Genomic DNA, 17,283 nt, shown 5'->3' on the forward strand with positions numbered 1-17,283 from the left:
CTGCACTAAACCAGTCACCAGAAGTATCACATTCATTGTTCTGGCCACAAATCCATCAGGTGGCTGAGCTGTGCCATGCTTTATTCTAGACCTCCTGGTATAAAGAAAAGAGAGGGGTGGACTTCCTGACCTCAGGGTTGATAGGTTAGGGAGGAAGATACACATTTAATAGGATAAATAATATAAGTAGGGTCTGGAGAGATGGCTCCGTGGCAAAGGCGCTTGCCAAGCAAGTCTGGAGATCTGAGTTTAGTTCCTGGAACCCACTAAAGGTAGAAGAGGAGACAACTCCATTGAGTTGTCCTCTGGCCTCCCCCATGGCATCTGCGTGCGCGCGCGCGCGCACACACACACACACACACACACACACACAAAACGTGAAGACATCTTAAAGAGATAAAGTATATAAATGGTATGCCAGAAGACACAACTCCCTCAAGCACAGGAAATCTCAGATGGACGAGCTAGGTCTGAGAGACCATGGTGACATTCATGGGGTGCTGCTGCCCATACCAATGACTGTAGCTGAGACAGGCCGTGTATTTGAATGTTCCTGAGAGCCTTTCTAGCTACTACACAGACACACACGTGTGCAGACATACACACAGTCTTTACTTGCCTAGCAATCCAAAACCCTTTAAAAACAACAACAACAACAAAGAGAACAGCTCTATCGGGTGATAAACAACTCAAGGGAGTGGGCTTATTCTGGCCTCCAGTTCTAGAGGAGGCCATGGAGACCGGAGTGTGACGCAGCTGCTTACACCACATCCACATCAGGAAGCAGAGAGAGATGAATGTGGTGCCCAGCTCACTTTCTCCGTTTTATGCAGTCCAAGCCCCCATGGGATGGTGCTGCCCAGATTCAATGTGGGTTTTCCCTACTTAATGAACCTGGCTAGTCTAGTAACCCCCTCACAGCATGCGCAGAGGTTTGTCTCCGAGGAGAATCCAGATCCCATGAGGTTGGCGATCAGTATTAACTGTCACATCAACTCCAGTTGCTGAGAAAGCAGTTGCAGACATGGGACTGACAGAGGGGGTATGGGGCTGGGGGAGGGGGTATGGGGCTGGGGGAAGGGGTATGGGGCTGGGGGAGGGGGTATGAGGGTGGGGGAGGAGGTATGGGGCTGGGGGAGGGGGTATGAGGGTGGGAGGGGGTATGGGGCTGGGGGAAGGGGTATGGGGCTGGGGAGGGGGTATGGGCTGAGGGAGGGGGTATGGTGCTGGGGGAGAGGGCCCAGGGATGGGAGAGGGGCTATGAGGGTGGGAGAGGGGGTATGGGGCTGGGGGTGGGGGCCCAGGGATGGGAGAGGGGGTATGGGGCTGGGGGAGGGGGTATGGGGCTGGGAGAGGGGGTATGGGGCTGGGGGAGGGGGTATGGAGCTGGGGAGGGGGTATGGGGCTGAGGAAGGGGGTATGGGGCTGGGGGAGGGGGTATGGGGCTGGGGAGGGGGTATGGGACTGGGGGAGGGGGTATGGGACTGGGGGAGGGGTACGGGACTGGGGGAGGGGCATGGGGCTGGGGAGGAGAGATGCTGTAAGTTCGTGTTGAGTTGGTGAGGCAGTGGATGTGGATGAAGAAGGATGTGGAGGTGAAGGGCCAGCTCTGCTGACATCTGGAGAGAGGTCACACTAGGCACAGGTCACACTAGGCACAGGCAGGGAGAGTAAGTGCAGAGACCCTGGGGCTGGGAAGCCCAGCTGCTATAATCCAGACAGAGCTGGTTCAGAGGGATTTGCACACAGTGGGGCTTTGGGCTGAGGGCTTCTTGAAGAAGTGCTGTTTGAGAGGTTCTCGACAGGAGGTCAGGAGGCAGATCTGTGGGCAGGGCAGGGTCTGGGGAGCACAGAGCTAGAGAGGCTGCACACAGAGACCAAGGGGACCCGGAGTAAGGGCTGAAGTGGCAGCTGGACTCTCCTCTTTCCTCCCTCTCCCCTCCCTCCCTCCCTCCCTCCCTCCTTTCTTTCTTTTCATGAGGTCTTGTTACACAGCTTAAGCTGGCCGTTAATTATACAGTTTCATGCTACCATGCTGGCTTAAGTAATGTGTTTTTTTGTTTGTTTGTTTGTTTTTGTTTTGTTTTTTGTTTTTTGAGTGCTAGGGTCTCTTAGATGCTGGCTTGGACGCTATCCCTGAGCTGCACCTCCTGTTGTCCCTTTCTAAGGGCAGGGAGAGGCTGGCTACGATCCTGTGCTGCAAAGATCATGAAGCTTGTGGTTGGAAAGGAAATGGCCCCCAAAGGGAGTGGCACTATTAGGAGGTGTGGCTTTGTGGGAGGAGGTGTCACTGTGGGGGCAGGCTTTGAGGTCTCTTTTGTTCAAGCTTCCCTCAGTGTGACACTGAGTCCACTTCCTGTTGCCTTCTGATCAAGATGTAGCCAGCACCACCTCTGCCTGAATGCTGCCATGCTTCCCGCCATGATGACAATGGACTGAACCTCCGAAACCCAGTGAAATGTTTTCCTTATAAGAGTTGCCGTGGCCATGGTGTCTCTTCCCAGCAATAGAAACCCTAAGACAGAGCTCTTGGTGAGGGTCAGGGGTGGTCGTGGGGACAGGTGAATACGGCAGACAGGACCAAAGCATGACCTAGATGAGAGAAAACAGCTACAGCTATGCGGGTAGAGGTGACGGGGGGGGGGGGGGGAGGGTGAATAACAGCATGCCCCAGTTGGTGTCTCTGCTGCTGTGAGAGGCATCGTGACCAGATATAACTCGGAGAGGAGTTTACTCAGCTTGCATGTTGCACAGTCCATCACGGAGGGAAGCCAGGCAGGAACTCAAGGCAGGAACTGAAGCAGAGACCATGGGGAAACACTGTTTATTGACCACCCTTCCCCCAACTTGCTCACTACTTTTCTTACACATCCCAGCTGGACCTGCCTAGGGATGGTACCACCCGCAGTGGGCTGAGCCCTCCACGCCAATCAGCACAGTCAAGAAAATGTCCCACAGGCCTTCTAAGGAGGTGGTTCTTCAGTTGAGGTTCCCTTTCTCGGGTGACTCTTACCTGTTGAGCAATCTCTTCACACTCCTCTCTTTTCATTTTTTTATATTTATATTTATAATTTATTTTGGTTTTCCAAGACAGGGTTTTTGTGTAGCACTGGCTGCCCTGGAACTCACTCTGTAGACCAGGCTGGCCTCAAACTCAGAGATCCGTCTGTCTCTGCCTCCAGAGTGTTAGGATTAAAGACATGTACCACCTTATTTGAAACATGGTATCACTGTATATCCCGGACTAACCTCAAAGTCATGGCAATCCTCCTGCCTGTCTCTTAAGGCTAGGGATTTGGTGTCTACCATTACGCCTAGCTTTGGAAACTTGTTTGAGACACAGTCACATGTAGCCAGGCTGGCCTAGAACTCACTATGTAACTAAGGATGACCTCTAATCCTTCATCTTCCTGCCTCTGCTTTCCAAGTGCTGGGATTACAGGTGTGTGTCATCATGTCTGGTTTGTGAAGTGCTGGGGATTGAACCCAGGGCCTCATGAATGTTAGGCAATCGCTCTACCAACGAGCTACAGTAGCCCCAGCCTAGAAGCTTATTTCAAGGGCTTTGCCTGGCCCTGGGGGACCTCCCTGAAGTCTGAGGAGAATGGGTGGGGCCAAGCCTCCTACAAGCTGGAGACCCCTTTCACACCCAGGACCTGGATCTGGCCACATGGTCACACACTCAGTTGCAGGGAGGCTGGGACCTCTGTCCAGGAGTGGAAATGGGGTAGGGGTGGTAACAGGTGCCCGAGTAGACAAAGGTGGGGAAGATTGTGTAGAAGAGAAAGGGGGTACCCCGTTTCCAGCAAGAGAAAGAGCTTAACACCTAGGCATTGTTGAGAAAAAATCCTTTGCCCTTCTTTAACCTTCCAGATCTAGAACCTTCCTTTTTTTCCCCCTTCAAGGACCAGATGAGAGCCAGATGTTGTTCTTGTTGTTTGTTTTTATGTTTGTTTCTTTGTGCGGATAAAATCACTCTTGTCTCCACAACAGGTGTGGACTGGAGGTCAGAGTTGAATTTGTCAAGGGAACCATGGCCCTATGCACAGTGTTAAGGTTCCTCCCACCTCAGAATGGAAAGGACTGTCAGTCAGGACAGAGGTCACAGGGCATGTTGAAGAGAAACCCAGGGACCCAGAGACGATGCCTACCTGGGACACTCTAGGAGACCAAGCTAGCAGTGCCAATCCCAGCAGCCTGTGGAGCTCACAGAGACCTACACGCAGCCAGGAGCTCCTGTCCATCAACACACAGCCTGAGTTCACAGGAGCCCCGTCACTCCCTGTGGCTGCCACTCCCCAAAGCATTAGCAAGAGCCAGAGACCCAGAGGAACCAGGTGGTAGGGACAGACACTTCAAGTGTCCACTAGGTGGCGCCAGAGCCCCACCGTCACGGCTGCAGCTTCGGCTTGCAAGTGGCGAACATGTTCTCACCTTGGATGATGAACACACTCGTTTCTGCAAAGCATGAAACTGCTTGGGGTTTTCTTAGATCACATTCTCTCTCATGCTTGCTCTTAAATATTTGTTTTTATTTTTGTTTATTTATTTTAAAAGTGTAAAGATTTTCTTCCTTTATGCATTTATGTAAATCATCTGATTGCAGGTACACATAGGTATGCACAGTGTGTGCCTCCATGTGACCTCCATGGTGCCCATAAAGGTCAGAAGATGACATTGAATCTCCTTGAACTGGAGTTACAGGTGGTTGTAGGCGACCATGTGTGTGATGGGACTTCATCCTGAGTTTACCTCTGCAAGAGCAACAAGTTCTCTTAACTGCTGAGTCATCTCTAACCCCTTGTTTTTATTTTTTTATTTTTTTGGTTTTTCGAGACAGGGTTTCTCTGTGTAGCTTTGTGCCTTTCCTGGAACTCACTCTGTAGCCCAGGCTGGCCTCGAACTCACAGAGATCTGCCTGTCTCTGCCTCCCAAGTGCTGGTATTAAAGGTGTGCACCACCACTGCCAGGCCCTTGTTTTTATTTTTAAGTGATGTGTATATGTATGGATTTGTGCATGTGTGTGCAGGTACCCTTAGAGTCCACAAGAGGGCGCTGGATCCCCAGAGCTGAGCTTACAGGTGGTCATGAGTTGTCCTACATGGATGTTGGGAACTGAGGTCCTCTGCAAGAAGAAGAGTATTGAACCACCTCTTCATAACTTTTTTTTAATGGACTTTAAAGTTGGGGTAGGAGAGGCTGCAAACAGTTAGGGATGGAGTTTGAACTTGGGATAGTGAGATGTGGAGAAATGTCCTTCTGCAGCAACAGTGCAGCCACATACTTCATTCAGTCCTTGGTGTGGGTCTTTTATTCCCCCCCCCCCCCAAGGTGTCTCTGTGTTGCCCTGGAACTTGCTCTGCTGTAGATCAGGCTGGCCTTGAACTCACAGAGATCCACCTGCCTCTGCCTCCCAAGTGCTGGGATTAAAGGCATGCACCACCACTGTCTGTCTGGGCCCTTTATTCCTGCATTGAATTGTCTGTGAGCACCTGGGGCTGGGAGGCAGCGTGTGGAGGGGTCAACGAAGCCAGTGTCCACTGGGGACTTGATGGTGCTGGCCAGCTGGGGGGCCAGGAATGGAAGCACCTAACCAGGCTGCACACGGCTGTCCCTGGGCTTCGGGAGAGCCTTATTGGGTGCAGGTGGACTGTTCATAGCGGGCTCCTGATCAGTGTTAGAGACCACCCTGCGACCCTCTGCATTCAGGTGGCTTGATCGATTTGTTCAGTTGGCTACAATTCCGAATCAATGAAGCGGAACTCTAAGCATGTAACCAATAAAAACCACACAAAATTCAAATTGCTTCATCTTTTATCTTAGTGACTGAAATCATGATTTTGGGGGCTCGTGAGATGGCTGCCAGGCTTGCTGACCTGAGTTTGATGCCCAGAACTCTCGTGGTGGAAGGAGGGAACTGACCCCATCTTGTCCTCTGACCTCCACACACTGCGGCACTTACGCATGGTTGCATGTTGCACATGCTCCAAATGAACACATGAAGGTGATTAATTTTTTTAATTCATAACTTTTTTTTACTTTTTGAGAGAGAGGGTCTCACTATGTCATTCTAGTTGGCCTGAAACTCAGTATGTAGACCAGGCTAGCCTGCCTGTGTGTCCCAAGTGCTAGGATTAAAGACGTGGGCCACCATGGTGGGTTCCAGTGCTTGGATTTAGGTTATCCATGTCTACACTGCACAAGTTCATTTTCTATACCAAATATATTCCATTCCACGAGCATGCCTTGGAGTGTTTGCTCAGGTTGTATCTGTTCTGCGGGCTCGCTGGATGCATTGCTGCTGTGGCCATTGTAACCCTGCATGGGTGAACAGTGGGGCATTCCTGCACGGTGCACATTCAGAAGCTGCAGGTGGGAACAGATACCTTCTTCCGTGTCTCCCCAAAGGGTGTACTCACCAGCACCCCTGAAGGCAGCGAGAACCAGTCACCCGCTCATTGCCGTTTGGTGTTGTCTTTCCCATTTGGTAGATGGACACAGACGGGTGACGAAGTCCTGATTTACATTTCCAGGTGACTAATGGGTGTGAGCACCCCATCCTCAGGGCCATGTCAGTACTCCTTTGTAGGATGCCTGGCCAAGCTTCTGTCCATCTTCCTTCTGGGCGTCTGTTTGTCTTGGTGATTTACAAGTGTCCGAGTGTCCTGTGCAAGGTCGTAATTGCCATGAAGTACAATCAGTGGATGCTGCTTATGGCACTGTCCTGAGGTCCTGGTTAAGAAATCGTCCCTCTCCTCCAGGTTGTGAATGTCTCCTGTGTAATCTTCTAGCGACGCTGGTGTCCCTTTGATGTGCTCTTTACTAGGACGGGCTTTTGTTCCTGGTGTGAGGTCAATGTCCCTCTCCCACATCCACTTGGCTGAGCGTCACTTGTGGAGAGAATCTTTCCTCCTCACGGTACTGAGGGGTCATTTCTGTCATAGGTGAAGTTCCTACGTGTTTGGGGTCCGTGTCACCGTCCATTCCCCTGTGCATGGCTCTGGAGAGGTCTTCATGTCTAGTGGAGTAAGGCCTTCCACCTCATTTGCGTGTCTCTGACTGTTCTTGGTCCTCCACTGTTCAGGTCTGAGAATGAGTCATCCTATATCTATAATACATACATAAAATAGGGGGGGTTGGGGGCTGGAGAGATGGCTCAGAGGTTAAGAGCACTGGCTGTTCTTCCAGAGGTCCTGAGTTCAATTCCCAGCAACCACATGGTGGCTCACAACCATCTGTAATAAGATCTGGCTCCCTCTTCTGGCCTAAAGGGATACATGCAGGCAGAACACTGTATACATAATAAATAAATAAATCTTAAAAAAAGGGGGGGGGGATTGCTGAACAAGTGAGGGGACCTAAGTTCAAATCCCCACATGCCTGTAATCCCAGCACTGGAGTCCAGAGACAGCCTGATCCCTGGGGGCTCACTGCCAGCCAGCCAGTCACGCTGCTCAGCCTCAGGCTTGATAGGGACCCTGTCTCAAAATGGAAGGTTGAGCTGGCAAGACAGGTCAGCAGTAAAGGTGCTTGTAACATGAGCTGGGTCACCTGAGTGAGCCCTCCAGAACCTACATAGGGTAGAAGTGAGGAACTAATGTCACAAATTGCTCTCTGACCTCCTTACCCATGCCATGGTATGTGTGCACCCACGAACATCATGCATGTGCACACACACAAATAAGTCAATTTAAAAATTATTTTAAAAGGTGAGAATTGATCAAGAAAAACCACTCTGATATCAACTTCTGGTCTTCATATGTATCTGCAGTGCACCAGCACGGGGCATACACAGGGGTACAAACACCCCCCCCACACACACACACATACACACCACACACATACACACACATACACACCACACACAACACACATACACACACACACACACCACACATATATATACCACACACAACTCACACACATACTGTATACACATACCCCCATATATACCCCAAACACGCATACCACCCCCTCACATAAACCACACACACACCACATATACCACACACATACACACACATCTCCTCCTCCCTCATATCCCCCTTCTCCAGAGACACCACAAACACACACATTAAAAAGAACACAAAAGCTCTGGATTTTTGTTTTGTTTTGTTTTGTTTTGTTTGTTTGTTTTTCAAGACAGGGTTTCTCTGTGTAGCTTTGGTGCCTGTCCTGGATCTCACTCTGTAGACCAGGCTGGCCTCAAACTCACAGAGATCCATCTGCCTCTGCCTCCTGAGTGCTGGGATTAAAGGTGTGCACCACCACTGCCATGAAAAACTTTGCAATTATTTATTTATTTGTTTATTTTATTTTTTTTGGGGGGGGCATTTCGAAACAGGGTTTCTCTGTGTAGCCCTGGCTGTCCTGGAACTTGTGACTGATTATTATTGATTGATTTGATTTGATAGTATTTCTCATCTATTGGCCTTCAATTCTCCTCCCCCACCCTGTCTTTCTTTGCCCTGGGCATCTAACCTAGGGCTCACACATGCTGGGTAAATGCTCTCCACTGATCCACTTCCAACCTGTATAATTTTCCTTTTTAAAAAAACATCCTGCCCAGTTTTATTTTCATGGTCATGCTGGTGCCAAAAAAAAATCTGAGTGCTTCCCTTCCTTCTTCTATGTAAGACTGGCATTATAACTCACGGATGCTGAGGCAGGAGAGTCATGAGTTCAAGACCAGCTGGGTAATTTAATGAGACCCTGTCTCAAAATAAAGTGTAAAATGAGGGTTTGGATTGTATGTGGTTCGGAGGCAGAGCACTTGTCTCATGTGAGGACAGGGCTCAACCCTCAGGAGAGAGAGAGAGAGAGAGAGAGAGAGAGAGAGAGAGAGAGAGAGAGAGAGAGAGAGAGAGAGAGAGAAAGGAAGGAAGAAAAGGAAGGAAGAAAGGAAGGAAGGAAAGGAAGGAAGGAAGGCCGGCCTTATACTTTTGCTAAAAATTCAGAACTCAACAGTGGCCACCTGGACCTGAAGTTTTTTGTAAGTAAAAATGAAATTTAAAACAGAATGTGATGTTCAATTTCTTGTTCTCTTTTGTGACACTTAGTTGCTGGGTATTTCCTAAGGAAGTTGTCTGTTTTCTCTTAATTTCAAAGTTCTTCTTGGCACTGTTGTTTCTAATATTTCTTTCTTTCTTTCTTTCTTTCTTTCTTTCTTTCTTTCTTTCTTTCTTTCTTTCTTTCTTTCTTTCTTTCTTTCTTCCTTCCTTCCTTCCTTCCTTCCTTCCTTCCTTCCTTTCTTCCTTCCTTTCTTTTAAATTCAGGGTCTTACTGTGAAGCCCAGGGTGGTGTTGAACTTTTGATCTTCCTACCTCCACCTCTTGAGTACTAGGATTGCAGGCCTATACCATAACTCCCAGGTTTGTTCTGGTCTCATCTTTTGGGGGTCCATACTGGGGAATGAACCCCAGGCTTTGTGCATGCCAGACAAGTAAGCCTTCTGCCTCTGGGCTAGATCCCTAGCTTGTGTGTGACCTTGGGTCCTGAGTTAGCAGACCGGGTGACTTGTTAGGCTGGCTTATGCAATGCAGTGTGGGTAGTCCAGCAGTGGCCATCTCCCTCCACAGAAGCCAAGAACCCGGTAGCTGTTCAACCCATGAGGCTGGACGCCTCGCAGTTCCAACCAGGTGCTCCAGCCTGGAAGATTCTGGAGAGCCGCTGGCACCAGCACACACTGGAAGCCCGAAGAAGCTGGGTTCTGACCTCGGTGAAGAAACATCAGCAAAGCTTTTCCTCCTTTCATCGGGGCCCAGGAGGTGCCCCCCACAGTGCTGTCACAGACCTGCAGCATCCTACATCCTACAGGACATTGTGAGTCCCTGACTAACAGACATCCCAGGACCTCTGTCTCTCCTGGGAAGTGAGTTAACGTTGAAGGTGGGTGTGCATCTTGCTGTCCTCACTTGCTCCGCCTCCCCTTCCCTGTCTCCAGCCTGGGATTCAAGAGCCTGGTTGCAGGCTCCTGCTTTGAGTTTCTTCAAGCCTCCAAAAACATAAGCGCGCCCCCCGCCCCCCCGCCATCCTGTGGCCCCTCTGTCTGTCTGTCCATAGCATTAATAAGGCTAATAAACTCTTCTTTAAAAAAGGTTTATTTCCTTATTATGTATACAGCATGTATGACTGCAGGCCAGAAGAGGGCGCCAGATCTCATTATAGATGGTTGTGAGCCACCATGTGGTTGCTGGGAATTGAACTCAGGACGTCTGGAAGAGCAGCCAGTGCTCTTAACCTCTGAGCCATCTCTCCAGCCCCCTTTCTTCCTTCCTTTTTTTTTTTTTTCCAGAGCTGAGGACCGAACCCAGGGCCTTGCGCTTGCTAGGCAAGCACTCTATCACTGAGCTAAATCCCCAACCCCACTAATAAACTCTTTATTCCCCAGTTATCTGTCTCCGTGTCTTCCTGACACCCTCACCCTACCCTCATCCGCCACCCTCACCCCTCCTGCCCCCACCATCAACAGGTTCCACTCTGACTCAGGCTCAGAGGGGTGGAGACTGAGTGGGCTGTGCACCCCTGCACGCCTCCTCCCAACCCTTCCCTGCTTGCACTTGAGTCCTGCACATTTTGGCTCCCCTCCTACAACCTCATCTGCTTCCCCGGAGCTTGCTTGTCTGTCTGTGCTGTGGGATCCAGACTTACTCATACAGCAGCGTCCCTGTCAGTATTGCTTGTCTTTTGTCCCTAACAACTCTACAGTGCTTGGCAGACTCAGTTCTCGGTAAATATTACCGACATGTTGCTGACAGGAACTGATTGACAACGTCCGATTCCACCCACGGTTGCTTCAGATGCCCTGGGTTTCTTTGTGCCGGAAACCTTGATCTTGTATTTGATTTTCCCATGCACTGTGTGGCTGGCCAGGGCCAGGCGACCTCTCGGGTCACCTATTCTCATCTTTCATAATCTTTTGTTGTTGTTGTTGTTCCTATAACAGAATTCCCCAGAGTGAGTGACTTACTAAGAACAGAAGGCTATTTTGGCCCGTGGTGCTGGAGGCCCATCCAAGATCTGGTGAGCGCCCCCTGCTGCTGGACAGCCGCTGTCCACGGAAGAATTCACTCCCACAAGAAGGCATCAGTGGCTGTCACTGACAGGTTGGGGCTTTGGGATTCAGGGAAGCCACTAAGGAGGACTTCTTTTGGGATGAGCAACTTACTAGAGGGGATCCTAACTCCATGGATGAACAGACAGAGAGCAGTACAGACAGACAGCAGCAGGGCAGGGCCTCTAAGGAGAGTTCAGGTCCTAGAGGTGGGGGATGGTCCCTTCCAGGTCTCAGAGGAAGGATGTTCCATGTCCCGTGGTTGGTGAGCATTCCACAGCACAGGCCTGCCCCCACGCTGTCCCTGATCCCTGGACCGCAGGGGTAGGGATCTGTGACTCTGAGGATGTGGGGGACTGGGACACTTACAGTTAAGGGGTACGCGGAATCCGGGAAGAGGCTGCGCAAGTCACGCCACCCTCTGTCGCCCTTGGGAAAGTGGAGTCCAGGTAGCTGGGGGTTGGAGTTCACAGACAGGCTCCTCCGGGGCTGGCCTGTCCCCTACAGAGGCTGTGGCTTCAAAGAGCCTCCTAGCCCCACAGCCAACCATGGCGGTGAAGCCCACACACACCTCAGCACCACTGCCGTGGGGTCAAGGTCATCAGCAGAGCTCTGAGGAAACCATTCATGCCCGACACCTCCAATGGCCTGGGTATCTTTGTTGTCCCAGTGAAGAGTCTGTGTTTCTGTGGTCTGGGATAAAGGTTTCTCACACATGAGTGGGTGCATTAGTGTGTTTTCATGCCTGTGTGTGGGTTTGTGTGTGTGTGTGTGGGGGACATCGATATCAACTTCCAGTTGCTTTCCATCTTATTTTTTGAGAAGGGTCTCTTACTGAAACTGGAACACAATGACAGGCTTTTTTTTGGGGGGGGGGCAGTGCTAGAGAGTTGAACTCAGGTCCTTGGTTTTACCCAGAGTGCATCAAACCACTGAGCCATCCCCCAGCCTTTTAATTCAGGCTCTTCAGGGCCCTTTGGGGGTGGCTGCTCTGAACTGAGCATATGCACTTTTTATGACTAGATTAACTTGAATGGCTTCGAAATCAGCCTTTTAAAATAACACAGTACCCCGTGTGATGCAAAGCATAACAGGGTTGTGATTTACAACCGGGGTTCCGGGGACTCCTCTGAAGAGCCGTGGGGAGCCTGGGAGGATCCTGTCTAACAGGGGCCCCCTTGGCAGCTGACCCCACAGATGAAGCATTTCTCGGCCAGTCCTGGCTTTATTTCTATGTTCATGGTGCAACACCTTGCTTCCTGACTCCTAATTCCCCAACATTGAGGCTCTTTCTGAACTGAAATGAGGCGGAATCCACACTGCCCGCCTCTGCAGCTCACTGAAGCATTGTTCCACGGCCAGAGTCTGAATGCAAAGCCTTCCTTTAAACTTGACTAGCCAGGGCGAGTGAGGACCCTCCCACAGCCACAAATCTCCACTCGGCCCTCCCGCCATGATGTCCTTGTTTTCTCCTTCAGTGGCTGCACCTCTGGGACACATTTATCCCCTTCACTGGGCTTCACTGGGGCCCAGCATGCAGGTCGCCAACAGGCGGACCCTCATTACTTACCCGACTTGAATGGGGCTGTTTTCTCTCCTTCCTGGAAGCCTCCCTCAGGAGTTCCACACTCTCAGATCAAAACAGTGTCTCCTGCTGGGTTAAATTCCGCTGTGGCCCCAACACAGCCCGCTCTGTTCTTTTTTGTTTTGTTTTTCCTAGACAGGGTTTCTCTGTGTAACAGTTCTGGCTGTCCTGGAACTCATTTTGTAGAGTAGGCTGGCCTCGAACTCACTGAGATCAGCCTTCCTCTGCCTCCCAAGTCCTGGGGTTAAAGAGTATGCCGCTGCCACCTAGTATTCCCACGCTGTTCTTAAAGAGATTTTTGTTTCTCTGTCTCTCTGTCTCTGTCTCTGTCTCTCTCTCTCTCCCAACAAGCTCAGTAGATTGGACTCACCTGGATTACAGGAACTTTCAAGGGAAGTTAGGTTCTTTGCTGCAGGACCTGCTGGGAAGGAACGTACTCTACCAGAGTCTCGTCCCTCCTGCCCGCCCCACTTGACACCTTCTGATCTGTGACATCGTAGGTTGGGACTAAGGACTCAGCAGCCCCAGTTCCCTGTAGCTGGACACACACCAGCAGACACCCCACCAGGAATATGTCTGTGAGTCTATGATGGGCTCCCCAAACTTCAGGAACTTCCCAGGGGCTCCTCTCTCTACTGCTGGCAGCCCGGTCCTCATAACTGACTCTGTGAGCCCTGCTTTTACAGAAAGTGGTCAACAGCCCCTCAGAGTTGGTAAAGCAAATATCCTAGGTGTCTGGATCCCAGTAGAACTATAGGAACTCCGGAACCCAGTGACTTCAGACATGAGAGAGTTACACACACACACACACACACACACACACACACACACACACACACACACACACACACAGTGAATGTACTTAACATGCCTTTTATCTGTAGCTCCCCGACATCTTCTAGATTCCTTCCTTATTTCCTTCCCTACAATGCACCATTAACCTCAAACCCTTGCTCAGATGCCTTGAGGTAGGGCTTCCTTGCTTTTCCTGTGGTTCAAAACTCCCCCTTTCCTTCAGATCTCGCCATTCAGTAATTCTTGTGGCCTCTGGGAACCCTCTCTGTCTCAGGATTTTCTGCTATGAGACTTTCATGGCCCAAACTAGGCAAGATCAGATCTGCTCCGGCTCCCACTGACATGGCGCTGCCTGGGAAGGGCCAGGGCAGAAGTTACTACTTGCTGCCTGCTCCTCCCTCCAGCAGGAAAGGTGGGTTAGGGAGGGGATGTGGGGAGGTTCCGGGCTGGAGTGAGCCGCGACAGAAGCGTCTGCGGCACAACGGTGAGGGCTTGCGTTTGGATAACCAGCACCGTGTTCCTTGGCACAGGTCTGCAACCCCAGTGCTGCAGAGGAAGATCCGGGGGCTTGCTGGCTAGTCAGTCTAGCCAATTTTCCATTCAGTATCAAAAAATAAGGTGGAAGGGGCTGGAGAGATGGCTCAGCAGTTGTGAGCACTGGCTGCTCTTCCAGAGGTTAGGATCCCAGACCACAGGGCAGCGGACAACCCTCTGTAACTACACTTCCAGGGAATCCAAGACCCTCTTCTGGCTTCTGTGGGTACTGCACGAACATGGTTCCCAGAAGCTCAGCACACACACATTTACATAAAAACAGTAATTTTTAGAAGGTGGCAGTTGAGCTGGGCGGGGTGGCGCACGCCTGTAATCCCAGCACTCAGCTGGCAGAAGCAGGCGGATCTCTGAGTTCGAGGCCAGCCTGCTCTACAGAGCCGGTTCAAGGATAGCCGGGGCTCCACAGAAAAACTCTGTCTTGTGGAAAACAAAACAGAAGGCAGACGTTGACTAGGGAAGATGCCTGACGCTGACTTCCCAACTCCGCGTGCGCATGCTCACCTGAGCACACACACTGGTGTACAACCAAGCCGTGTTGAGAATTATTTGTCATGGAGGAACTGGAATGCTTCACTGGCCTCAGAGCCCTCTGCTGTCTATAGTGAGAATTTCATCAATTCAAGGTGTTTGGGAAATAAAGACACAACAGGAGTTCATGCTGTGGTTATAGAAGACCGTGTGTGCCATACGCCGTGTTTTAAATTGCTGTTAGGGACTGCTCCCCAATCTATTTCTGTGTTTTAGTCAAAGCCAACAGCTTTGGCTGTAGTGTCACTCATAGGTCACGGAGTCCCATCAGAAGGCTCAGTGGGAGCTGCAGGACAGAAGCAGCCACTGGGGGAGCAGAGTCCCCAGCCACGGCAGGGCTGAAGGGAGTGACTGAGCCCCTTAGGTTGGCTGTGGCCTCAGCCTGTTCTGTCCTAATGAGCGGACACACCAAAGACAAGGTGTCCTTAGGGGAGGGGAGGGGACCTCACATGCCCGAACCTCCACTGTGTCCTTACGGATCCCTAGTTGGCATCAGTAATCCTGAGTCTTCGGTCATTCTTGGAGCCATCTAGGTTGTGGGTTGCTGGGTCCTTCAAGATTCCAAAAGAGAGTAGATTCGGGGGCCCTGTCTTCAGTCAGCTCTCGTTCCCATCTCTGATGTGGATTTATTTATTTGTATGTGTGGTGATTTGAATGAGGATGACCCCCATAGGCTCATATATTTGAATGCTTAGTCACCAGTGGATCTGTTTGGGAAGGATCGCGGCGGTGGAGTGGGGGTGGCCTTGTTGGAGGAAGTATGTCACTGAGGGTGGGTTTTGAGGTTTCAGAAGCCCGTGCCAGACTCAGGATCTCTCTCTCTGCTGCCCGTGGATCAGGATGTAGAACTCTCAGCTACTTCTCCAGCACCACGTGTCTCTGTGAGCTGCCATGCTCCCTGCCGTGATGATAATGGACTAAACTTCCAAAACTGTGAGCAAGCCCTGATTAAATGCTTTAGTTTATGAGTTGCCTTGGTCGTGGTGTCTCTTCACAGCAACAGAACAGTGGCTAAGACAGTATGTATGTTTGCCTGAATGGATTTATGTGACTATCTGTGTGCAGGAGCCTGGAGAGACCTGCAGAGGGCATTGGATCTTTTAGGACTGCAGTTACAGGTGTTTGTGAAATGCCCAACGTGGGTGCTGGAAACTCAGGGGCCAGCTTGTGTACTCTGGTGTTCCTGTGGCCTAGAATGACACTCTCTTGACAGGCTGAGTTGGTGACCAGGCCCTGACATGATTTAGCTCTGTTTTTTGCTCTCCAGCTCCGAGAAGTCCACTGCACCGAGGACCTGGTTTCCTGCGCCTGGTCTAGTCCCCTCTGACCTCAGGGTGGAGCACCGCGAATCAGAGCCCTCCTGCCTGCCCTGAGCTGTCGACATACTCCCTGTGGATGCTGAGGTGCTAATCTCAGAACGTTCTAGAAAGGATAATGCTGGGAACTCTGTTTGGGGGGTGTGGTGTCAGGGCGGAATCAGGGTCACCCTGCCCCTGGCTTTGCTTTCTCCCTGAATTCAAGCCTCCTCTGACCCTCTTGCCCTTTGCTGGAAGGTGAGAAGGTCAGAAGGGGTCTTTAGCCCAGAGCCCCGCGAACACAGCCCAGCTCTCTTCGTTTCGTAAACAAACTCGTAAACATTCCTCACCCTCCGAAGGGCATCGCTGCCAGCTGGGCCCAGACTTTCCGACTCACTTCTAAATCACCCAGCTGCCAATTTTCCAGCTGCAAGAGGGGAAAGCTTCATAAACTGCTAGCTTCCACCTGACCTGTGGAGGAGGGTGAAGCCATGGCAAGTCGGAAGTTATGAACACAACACGTTTATAAAATTCCAGTTACAGAGGCCTTGCCAATGGACCTAGCCAGACTTCAAGTGGCAAAACTGACAGTCTTATGTGGGCGGATGGGTGGATGGGACTGGGTCACACAGGGGAACAGGCTGAGCTGGGATGACAGGAGAGACCTGGGGACACACAGAGGCTCCAGGGAAGGAGATTTCCATCAGATTACAGGAGCTTCCAGAAAGGTTAAAATCACAGAGCTAAAGCTGCATGTGGTAAGAAGCTGGGGCGGAAAGATTGAGAACCGGAACTACATAGTGAAACTGTTTCAATAGACAGACAGACAGACAGACGGATGGACAGATGGACGGACGGATGGATGGATGGGAAGATGAACTGGTGGATGGATGGATGGGTGGAAGGGTAGGTAGGTAGACAGACAGACAGACAGACAGACGATGGATGGATGGGTATGTAGGTAGAGGAGTCAAGCATTGTAAATGCTGAAAAGCATGTTGACCTGTCATCTACCCCCATTTCCTGCCTTTCAGAAAATCAGAACAGTAAGATACCAAATGCAAAACAATAATTTCTTAATTTTGCATACATCTAATTTTCATCATTTATCAAATATGAAAGCAAATTTGCATGCTAGTAAGATGTTTGTTTATGTTTATTTACTTAAATCAGTTTTATTGTAATGAACTCAAAGCCACTTGAAAGTAGCTACTCAAACACTTTTTAAAATAATATTTGAAATTTATTCTTTGAAGTTTTCATATATTTATTCAATGTGTTTTGATCACAACCATCTTTTGTGATGTGTGTCTTTACGGAGGTAGTCTCACATAGCCAAGGCTAGCCTGGAATTTGTGTATCTGAGGATGACCTTGAACTTCTGACTCCATCTCCTGAGTGCTGGCTTGTGCTCTGCTGGGTCAAACCCAGCGCTTTGTCATGCCAGGCTAGTGGTCTAGAAAGCAAGCCAT

At 50.5% G+C, this 17,283-nt stretch overlaps 1 long non-coding RNA gene across 2 annotated transcripts in view; it reads left to right on the top strand.

Annotated features, from left to right (window-relative positions):
* LOC107401035 (uncharacterized) overlaps positions 1-17,283 on the top strand; it is a 32,218-nt gene that overhangs the window by 7,188 nt on the left and 7,747 nt on the right. The window contains exons 5-7 of one of the 2 annotated variants that reach the window (XR_013049485.1): positions 9,579-9,888; positions 10,946-11,105; positions 15,784-15,919. This is a non-coding gene — a long non-coding RNA (uncharacterized LOC107401035). The remainder of the gene's footprint in view (positions 1-9,578; positions 9,889-10,945; positions 11,106-15,783; positions 15,920-17,283) is intronic. The other variant, XR_013049486.1, reaches the window with a different exon arrangement.

The sequence above is a fragment of the Peromyscus maniculatus genome, chromosome 2 (genome assembly GCF_049852395.1).
Source record: "Peromyscus maniculatus bairdii isolate BWxNUB_F1_BW_parent chromosome 2, HU_Pman_BW_mat_3.1, whole genome shotgun sequence".
Taxonomy (NCBI): domain Eukaryota; kingdom Metazoa; phylum Chordata; class Mammalia; order Rodentia; family Cricetidae; genus Peromyscus; species Peromyscus maniculatus.